General features: G+C 39.5%; 1 long non-coding RNA gene across 1 annotated transcript in view; it reads left to right on the forward strand.

The window, feature by feature from the left end:
- The window catches only part of LOC124174020, a 61,919-nt gene extending 51,644 nt beyond the window's left edge, over positions 1 to 10,275 (forward strand). Inside the window, exon 4 of the long non-coding RNA XR_006868838.1 lies at positions 10,136 to 10,275. This is a non-coding gene — a long non-coding RNA (uncharacterized LOC124174020). The remainder of the gene's footprint in view (positions 1 to 10,135) is intronic.
- The last annotated feature ends 231 nt before the right edge of the window (positions 10,276 to 10,506 follow it).

The raw sequence follows: 10,506 nt of genomic DNA on the forward strand, positions 1-10,506 counted from the left end.
AAAAATATTCATTCCCCAGCTAAACGGGCATATTTTTCCGTAATAGTAATTGGATTAGCATAAATAAGTATCAAATATATATGTGTAGGGTTGCCTTCAATACAATTTATACTTCTGTAATCTATTCATCGATTATTTCTATCTACAATTTCATTATCCCTCTTGTTTAAAAAGGCTCATTATTTGTAGTCATGTACCCGTAATCCGCTTTAAGAATAGATGCATAAATGGTTTTTATCAACGGTTAAGTGATGGAAATTAAGGTTCAGGTTAGATACCCTGGACCAAAATATTTGTAAATGCATTTATTTGGCCTCATCCGCGCCAGGTTCAACTATAAACTTCATGATGAAATTTAAACTTGACGTTGAAAGCCTTTACCTACAAGCAGGGAGAAAATAGCTTTTTGTTATATTTAAAATTTGCAAATTCATGAGATATGCGGTTGGAATTACATTAATACAGAAAGTTCTAACAGTATTGGTATACAATTAGTGATAAGATATTGATTAATTTAAAGATGTGGTGATTGAATGAACAAGCGTGTAAATAAACAGTAGTCTATGAATCCTTAGCATTTTCTGTACTGGTAGCACTCAGATGTTGGATTATTATGGTCGCTTGAAAACAAGCAAAACTCCAAACTATGAATTATAGGCCATTGGATGGGACCATTAGCGCGGCCATGCCCGCAAGGCCGGAACTCGATGAGCGGATTGAGACAGGTAGGAAAGCGCAGTGTTGGGGGTGGGAACTGCTGGGAATTAAGAAGGGATGGGAGGAAATTGGGGTGGCTTGGGGGAGGGGGTGGGGCGAATAGAAGTGCTAGAGGAGTGTGGGGCTGCTGGGGCACATCGGCAAATATTGACTCATCTGGTTAGCACTTCCCTCTCTCTCTCTCTCTCTCTCCATGCTCTTCTCTCTTCCTCCCACCGCACCTTTCCCACCCCACCCACCCACATCCCGTGAGCCCACACTCTCTTTCGCGGTGCCTGGAAAATTCCCTCGCCCTGCATAATCCAGTGCATGTCCCTTTCCTGCCTCACCTCGCTTCCCTTCCCTCCCAATTCCCCCTCCACTCCCCGAATCCATTTCCACGGTCTCTTTCCTAAGCTTTGCCTCTCGTCACTTCCATTTCCATCCAAGTCTTCCAGTGACACACACCTCCAGGAGTTTTTGATGGGCGGTGTGAGGTCTGAGGGAAATTTTTAAATGTTATTAATATTTATTAAAAATTGGGAACAACATATTTCTAATAAGTGATTGCGTTGTAATAAGATACATTCAGCTGTAGTAATTTTTCACACTATTTCATTCGCTTAACCGATTTCAATATTAAGACATCATTATGAAGAACTGTCTCTTAATAATTACTTTACTTATAATGGTTGAAACCAGTTGAGCGAAAAAGTAGTGTGGAAAAATACTAGAGCTGTTTGTATCTTATTACAATGAATATCCTCAAAGTGAACTAATATCGCCGCAGAAAAGGTAGAACGCTTAACATTAAGCATTTGTATAAAATTCTGCCGAAGCTCTACATGGTCGTGTCATATATTGTTTTATTTCTTGTTTATTCGAATACAAAAATAAATCATTAAACATTGTCTAGACGTAAATTTTTAGCTACCAAAGCGACGATTTTTGTCTTTTTGGTTTATTGGTAAGAGGAACAATATAAACATTTCCTTACAATAAAAGTTTATTGATATTTTTTAAATATACCATACGTAACTGCGATATTTATTTTCTTTTCCACGCGTCGGAAATATACCTATCAGCCCATTAAAAAATTAAAGTATGGGTAAAATTTAATTTTAAATAAGCTATTTGTAATGCGAAATTGTTTTCTGTCTATAAAAAATATAATGAAATGCACCAATCAAATATTTTTCCTGTTGCGAGATGAAGAAGACGACCGTTTCGCCGTTCTCATAGTATTTCGCGTGTTTTTCTTTACTCTTTCGAGAGTAGAAGCTAAGTATTTACGTCAAAATAGTGTTTAATGGTTTTTTGTTGTAGTCAAATAAACAATGAATGAAACGATGTATGATACGAATCTTTAGAGCTTCGGCAAGATTTTATACAAATGCTTAAAGTTCAGCGATCTGCCTTTTTTACGCCGATAGTAGTCAACAATCGATGTGATACGCTACTTTTAAAGGTTACATTAGAGTGCCCAAGTATTACCTTTTTATTATCAAAAACATCTTTTAAATTATTTTCTTACTGTCGCGTTCGTCATGATATTTCATCGCAAATAAAATGTATAATCTCTTTGATCCTTAGCAGCTATAATCTTATACATTATAACCAGTCAATTTTGATTTTTAAGATACCACTAATAGTAATTTAACTACTGCGCTGTTTCAATGACGCTTCATATAAAAAACATAAGTATTTAAGGATGTAATAAGATTTTGGAGCCATTTTCCCTAATGCAACTTTTTGGCCAAATAGGATGATTCTATTTTCATCCTTTGAAACCGCTCCTGAAGTTTTCCCCTCACTCTCCCACTCCCGCCTGCGTAATGCTCCTCGAGGCATGGGTGCATTTTCCTTGGGATTCGGATGTAATGCCGTGGCTAATTTATGATTTGTCGCCCCCTGGTTTCGAGGGAAAATATTCTTCGATGGGCTCGCGTTATTTCCCCCTAAGCCTCTCCTCTTAACTGTGTGTCGGGTTTAAATGCGAAAGATAAACTAGTAACTCTGTCTGTTGGATTTAGCAAAGTGCCATTAGTTCTTATTGATGACTTGCAATGGCTCAGATGCATATTATAAATGGTCCAGTAGTTATATTGTATTTAAGCGTCGTATCTAAAGATGAAGACATCGAGGGTATGTTGGAAAAATTTTAGCGCACTATAGTCATGAAGAGGATTATGCCTTATGGCATTCGGAACTAAGTTGCGATATGTTTTCTACTTTCCCCTATGCTTTAGAACCAACAATGACGCTCAGTCTTCAGGATAAAGACACTCAACCAAATAGTTCCGAGTCATACGTAGCTCTCGTTTTCACTTGCTTTCCCATGCTTGTTTTTGGTTGTTTTCTAATTTAATCTTTATTTGTTTAATTACTCATTGTAGAATTATCAAGTTTTACGGCATTCAATGTTACGCATACTTATACATGCATACACTTTTTTATCTCGTCTTTTACGCACAGCTTCAAAATACCTTTTAAATTCACCGTACCTTTGCTGTCTGAAAAGTAATATTTGCATAAAAAATTTGAGTTTTGTGAATATTCATTTTGGGTTCTATGTGATAAGGATGAACCATGGGGTTTATTTTTCTTATGCGGATAACTATTTCCTTACCGAGAGAGTTTGGCATTTGTGTTTTAAAACTTACTAGCAATATTCCAGATAATGGAAAATTTCTAGTATGTTTTAATTTAAAATATGTTCCACCAGATCAAGCCTGATTCTTGCTTTTATGATCGAAGAATTTTAAGTCCTTGAAATCCTGAAATGATATCTCTTTTAAATATTTTCCTTGAAATCGTTTCACATAACACATTGATGCCTCAAATATGGCCTAGCATTTCTTCTCTTCTTTTTTATGCTAAGAAAAGCAGTAGCAGATTATTTTATTTCTATTCAGACGAATTCATCATAATGGCCTTTATAATTTTTACGATGTTTCATATTTTTAACGACTTATCCGTTACATTTTCTACTTGATGTTTATTTAATTCTGAAGTAAATGCGTTAGATAATATGCTTTGACGAAGGGCTTAAAGACTTGACGCTGAATGTCATCCATGCATCCATCCACCCAGTCATATGTTAAGGGGCTTATATCTACTTATCCTCCCCTCTGGTTTGACCTTCATTACTTTTTACTGCAATTTCGCTGCCTATTCTCTGTAAATTGCCTTCCATCTCTTAATCTGTTAAAGTACTTTTACAGAAACCGTAATTCTTCAACCCCTCTAATTATCTCCATTGACCTTCTTCATCCCCTTGTCCATAGATATTGTGAACGGGTGGAAATATCCCACCTCAGCAATAAATAATTTCTCTTTCCTCAACGTCAAAAGTTATGATCACCGAATCTAAAATTCGACGAAATCCTTTTGCCGTGTATTCGATTTCGGTGTTTCGACGTTGTAAAAACGAGACGTCACCCGCGTGTCGGGTTCTTTCCAGGGCGACTCGCTCCTCGCCTCCCCCTTTGGCGGACAGCTTCGCGACGGGCGGCGGCCATGCTGAGTTCCCGCTGCCTCTTTCTTCTCTCGTTCGCTCCGTCTCCCGCCATCCCTCCGACGACTCACCGCTGCCGCTGCTGTGTGCCTAGACGTCGTTCTTCACCCAGCGGCAGCAGCAGCCTCTCACCTCGGTCCTGCCCTCCCCGCCCCCCCCTCGTTCCCGCCTTCCACAAAGCTTCACAGCCCTTTATTCCTCTGGCCCATTGTCCTTCATTGCCCTCCCCCCTTGTCTCTCTCCACCCTCTCTCTCTGCCCTACCATAACCACTGCTCCTCTCCTCCAATCTTTCCATTCCCCAACTCACTCGCATGCATAGTTCTCCCTCCAGTCCCTTTTCTTCCTCTCCTTCTGTCCTCGGTTCCCCTCAGGCATATTTCGTTTTCATAGCCCGATTTCTCGCCGCTGAAAACTCTGCTCGAACTTTAGGGATCCCTCTGGTTTTAATTATTTTTTTTTCTCCTCCGAGCATCGTCGTGTGGCCATGTTGATCCTTTTACACGAGCCAATAGCCTTTTCTTTCATTCGTGTGTGGTAGCTTTGATTTAACAGTTATTAGTCCTATTTACGGTTGAGGTATTACCGATCCCATTGTAATTTTTTGAGTGAACTACTCATCACTAACCATTATTTGAAAGGTTTTAGTAGTTATCCGACTCATCATGATGTTTCTCTTGTTAGCGGATTTGTTCTTCATTTCCTTTCCTTTCCTTCTGGCCTTTGGTCATATTTCGTTTTCATAGCCCAATATCTCGTCGCTGAAAACTTTACTCGAACTTCAGGGATACATGGCATTTTTTATTTTTCTCCATCACCATCGGCGAGTAGCGATGGTGAACCATTTCCTCAAGTCAATGGCCTTTTCATCCAATGTTGAGTCCTTGATTCGAATTACCAGAGCTATTACTTACTGCTACCGATAAAGGAACTACATTATGAGTTGTACCGACTTATTTTTTTATATTTATGCAGTTTCTCGAGTAGCTGACTAATCGCTATCCATCCGCGCACTAACAAAGCATCCATACATTTTGATTTAATATTTGATTCCTATTGATTTCCTTCGTCGGTTGCCTTATCTAGACACTTCATCATTGAGAAAACTCCACCAATTTCAGAGAACCGTGGTTTTAGTCACTTTTACCTACTTCGGTCATCATCACGTGGCCATGTCGTTCCGTTTTCTCGAACCTATGGCCTCGCCTAACAAACTCCCTCGTCGTTTTTAATCAACGGTTTTGCATCTGCCATCGCCAAGATTTTTAAACGATTTAATATTTTTTATCCCAACCCAAATTATTATATTTTTCTTTTTTTTTCGAGCGCGAACTCATCACTCAAAATAAATGGCTTCGTTTAACTTTTTCGCTATCTTCTGACTTCTACTCGGCGAAGCTGCTTAATTCATTCTACTACGCTACCCATCACTTATTTTTCTGCCGATCCTCGAATCTCCTTATGCATATTTTGATATCGTAATATCATGTGACGTTGTTTTTGCCGCTTTAAGCTCTCCTCAAACTTCAACCGCCAAATCTTGTAATTATGAATAGTTTCCATAAGTTGAATGAATTGGTGAGTAACTGTGACATCATAGCTTCTATCCCATATCGATTATAAGTCATTCCAACCGCATTCTTTTTGTTTTATCACTTCCTTCTTCGCTATCGATTCTTCATTTGCCACTTGATTGCATAGGTTTTTGCATTCATTTCAATCGTTTTAATGTGTCTTACATGCGTGACTTTGTACTTTTTTACTTTGAATGGGTGAATTTTTTTTCCAACTGTTCTTACATTTTCCCCACAGTCTGATTTTGCTTGCAGTGACTTTGAATCTTTAGTGCCCATATTCCTATTCTTTCCTATGAAATTCCTCTGATTATGCTCATGCTATCGACTGTAGATTTGTGCTTTTTTACATTCCTCATGAGCTACCTATTCAAATCGAAGCACGGAGCGGTAGTCAACCGTATTTCTATTTTCAGTTAAGGTTTTTCCGGTGAAGCAAAATTCCCAAGTTTGCTTTTTTAAACCCAACTCTCAATCTCCTCTATTCAATCTACTCTCCTAACCGTAGTGAAAAGAAATCTATTGAAATAACCACGTAGAACTCACTAAAGTAAAATTGTAAAACCAATTCTAAGCTATATTTTTTGTAACATATATTTTACATAGACGAATGAGTGGAGCGACATTGAAGTTATGCACTCACAATCACTATAAATGTACCTAAAATGTGTTTCTACTTCAAAGTCATGTCGTGTAGTGCCTTGAGCGCTGGAAACGTCTTCATTCTAAAGGGAAATTGAATGTGGGTAACTTTGACTAACTTAATTTCCTAAAAGTCAATGATTTGCGGAACCATATTTATTCCCTTTCCCAGTGAAGTTTCTTCTGAAATGAATTTCAGTGTGTGTAACTTTAACTTTGCACCGATTAATTATGACATTAATGTAATGTAACGTTTGATTTCATGAAAAATATCTTTATGGAATTGCAGGGAGAACATTGTTAATAACTACTTCAATGGGTATTATAGTGTATTATTGAACCGGAATCTTGCAAAACCAAGCTTAGAGCGAAATTCATGCGTAGGTTTCCGCGGTGAAGCTAATGATGACTACCAAATTCCGTGTTCTCCGGGCGCAAACGACAAACGCGGCTGGTGAATCCGGAATTTTGCGGTCATCAAACTTATAGCTACTATAGTTAATGTATCTCTGAAGCTCTACGTTCATTGAGGGGGTGAGAAGACAAGGGGTACAAGAGATTTTTTTATTAACAGAGTTAGGCACAAAAGTAAGGTAAAGAAAACAAACGAGATCAACTAGAGATTTACTAGTGCATTTGATTTTCCACTCGATGTCAGCACAGAATAGACACTCATTCGTATCCCTTGGTCACCATTTTTTGTGTATTTTTTCTATCAATTACTAATCCTAATTCTGTTCGGAAAAAATACACTCGTACCCTTTGGCTTCTCACCCTTTCAATTGTCAATTCCTTGTAGCCTTAACACATGTGTCGCTAGCGTTATACGTTTTTCAATATTTTCAAATATATATTTTTACTTACAAGTTATTTGGAAAATAGGCTAACATTAACTTAATCTTTGAGGTCTTCCCCTTTGTTCTTCCTTTTTTCCCGTCTGAAAGACAAGAGGCTCAGGAGTGATGGAACCTGCGACATCCTTTATATCCGTGTTTTGTCAAACATTGATAATTCCTTTCACTTTTAGATACCTCTTGGGAGAAGTGTGAAATAAAAGAAGCAAGTATTCATCGCAAGAGTGAGTTAGGTTTTATACCCGATAATCGCTCTGTTTATTAAAATAGTTTCGTGACTAATGTGCACATACTAAGTATTAGACATTTTCAAATGTGCGTCCCAACTTCAGATTTTCACCATAATTCATGTATTTTTATAAGTCGCGGATGAACCCGACCTCTCGTTATTAGCGAATATATTTACCGGCATTATTTACACCTTGGATTTTTAAAGACGTCAGGATTCTAGTTCTAAATATACATGAGAAACTCGTGGAATTTTTCTGAATTGATTCACATGTCGGATGACCGAGCAAAATGACGAGTCAGAGAATCAGTCCTAATGTTGGAATCAAGTTTCCTTGCTCTCATTTGACGTTAATGATGACGAAATTTGAAAATGTAACATATTTTATCACTAGTTTTGTTGATGAATAAATTTTATTTATGATTTTAATGGGAATTATTATGTGGTAATGAAGTGTTGGGATTTTTGAGGTATTACATATCTGGCCCATGGCCGTACCCAGCGAGGAGCAGGAGAGGGCAGCTACCTCCTTTGAAGCAAAAATCGCAAATGTTTTTAAGGAAAATAATATTTTTTCAAGCAAATAATTTTAAAAACTAATAAAGAGCTGTTACAGTTTCCTTAAAATATTGATTTCATTCACTTTTTCCATGCTTAACTCTTACGAACAACTTGAACAACCATGGCTTCCCCCCCCCCTAGTTTTGATCCTGGGTACGCTTTTGATCCGCCCTATGCATATTTTGCTTTGCGTAGCTTTGTCACCATCAGTGAGAGATAATACAACATTAGTGACAAAACTTAATTTTCTAATTTTTTGGCTTCTACTCGCATGTTGTTCTAGCCTGCACGGCACCGTCCGCCGTGGTTGCTGTAATAAAGAGTGGACCCCAGGGGAGGACAAAACGGGTCGGGAACTTTTCTCCATTAATCTCCACAACCCGTTGTGTGTATACCTGGATGACCCTCATATGTCGCCCGATGGTCAACCGGCCGACCAATGGATTCACCACATACACAGACACGGAAGGTCCCCCCTTCCTATAATATCCCCGACCACCCCCCCAGCCTTAATGTCCGGCAATGACCCTTATCACCCACTCTTTGCCATTATTTTCCGCTACGGCCGCGAACAGTGTGAGCTCCCCCAACGTCCAAAACTTCGACAGGAAGGGTCAAAAGGGTGGGGAAAAAAACAAGGCAACATTAGGGGCAAATGTAAAGTGGGTGAAAGGGAGGCTCGGGGTCGATAGGGACCGGATGGACAGTGGACACTATGTGAGGGATTTGGGGGGTGAATTAATAAAAGGAAGGTGAGTTGGGGATGAGGGACAAAGGGGGGCGCGAGGGACAGCGTAGAGGGCGAGGAAAGGTTTGATGGGTGTCCCAAATGGGTTTACCCTCCCCCACCTAATCCCTTCCACTTTTGAGGACAATTTGCACGCGTGTTATACACGCTTTCATTCTTTATAATATACCTCGACAATCGGCCCGAGTCTGTACGCTCCAAATTTTAAATCGCCCCCTTTCTCATCCAGGGTTGAAAGGATTACCGTAGGAATAAAGAGGGGAGGACGACTATGTCATCATCACCGCGTTGATGCTCCGTTGTCCCCTCGGTGGTCACTGCAGTACCTACGATGCAGACCGGTGTCCGTTTGACCACTTCCATGAATACCGGTCCATAGCAAGTCCGGAGGCGAGCACACGGGGGCTTATTTCAGTTTACGACCTTCTTCCTCGCTGGCATGAAGTCCCCTCGCGAAGGAGCCGAAATGTCCTCTGAAAGTGTGTGGAGATCTTTGAATGGAGCACGAGTTTTGTCATTGTCCGTTCCCCCTTTCGCCATCAAGTCAGCGGCCACAAAGAGCGACGCATGGCTGAGGCATTGTACCATTGGATCTTAAGAGTAGGACGTGGAGCGATCTTAGGTAAGCTCGGCCGTACGTCTGAACTTAAGGCGATTGTGGATTTGGTATTCAGGCGGGTTTCCAAGGGAATAAGACCGCTCTAAGACTCCGCAAATTTTGGAATACGTGAGGACAAGGTGATTTTTCTACGTTGTGATCATTTCTTGTCCTGATATTTGACAATACCTCTAAGATCTTTTTGTGGCTGTATATTCAATTTGTGAATCGCCCTTGTCATACATCTGTCTGCCACTTTATCGCCCAGCATGTGACGTATAAAGTAGCCGGGCGATTTGTTTTAAGTAATTATATCTTTATTGGGAAAGCTGAAAATTTTTATATGAATTTGTTATATTTAATCATATTAGACTCTTTTAGCTTATTTTTAGAAACTTATGGAACATGGTTTTATCTCAGGCACGTGATATTCCTTATTGTTGCTCTTAAGTGTCCAGCTATTTAGTTTTTTTCCGAAAAAAAATATTCAGCTGAGGATAAACAATTCACTTCATTCACTTGGGCTGGTAAAATTTATTGACGATGGTTTGATGTCTAATTAATGACTAATGCGTATAATAATGACGGCGTCTCGACGTGATGAGATGGTAACTTTTTTAAACGTGGATGTGCCGCGCTGGTAGACATATTTGTTAGTTTATGAGTTACTCTGCGCGCATTTTTCCATCCGAAATAATTGGGTTTATTTCTTTCCAGGGTTCATCGGCGCGCCGCGTCGGCCATATTCTCGGCGGCATTGAGCGGCGGGGAACGGGAAGAGGGCTGCGGGCGACGGACGGGCTCCGGCTCTCACCGGGAAAGGCGCCCGAAACAGCTCGCTTGATGCATGTAAGCAACTAAACCGACACTCCACTGTAATAGAATATGATCAAAAAGTAATTTAGCATTAAAATTAGTGATCAAATTTGAATGTTGTGTACCTTCATTTACAAGCCTGTTTTATTCATAATTATGTACCCAACAAATCCCGTTTAGAAGACATTTGGAATAAAATAAGGGAAAACCGGTTTATATTTGAATTATGATATCATACGAGGTTGATGGAAACGTTGGATTATTTTTTTGCT

This window comes from Ischnura elegans, chromosome 2, assembly GCF_921293095.1.
Source record: "Ischnura elegans chromosome 2, ioIscEleg1.1, whole genome shotgun sequence".
Classification (NCBI taxonomy): Eukaryota; Metazoa; Arthropoda; class Insecta; order Odonata; family Coenagrionidae; genus Ischnura; species Ischnura elegans.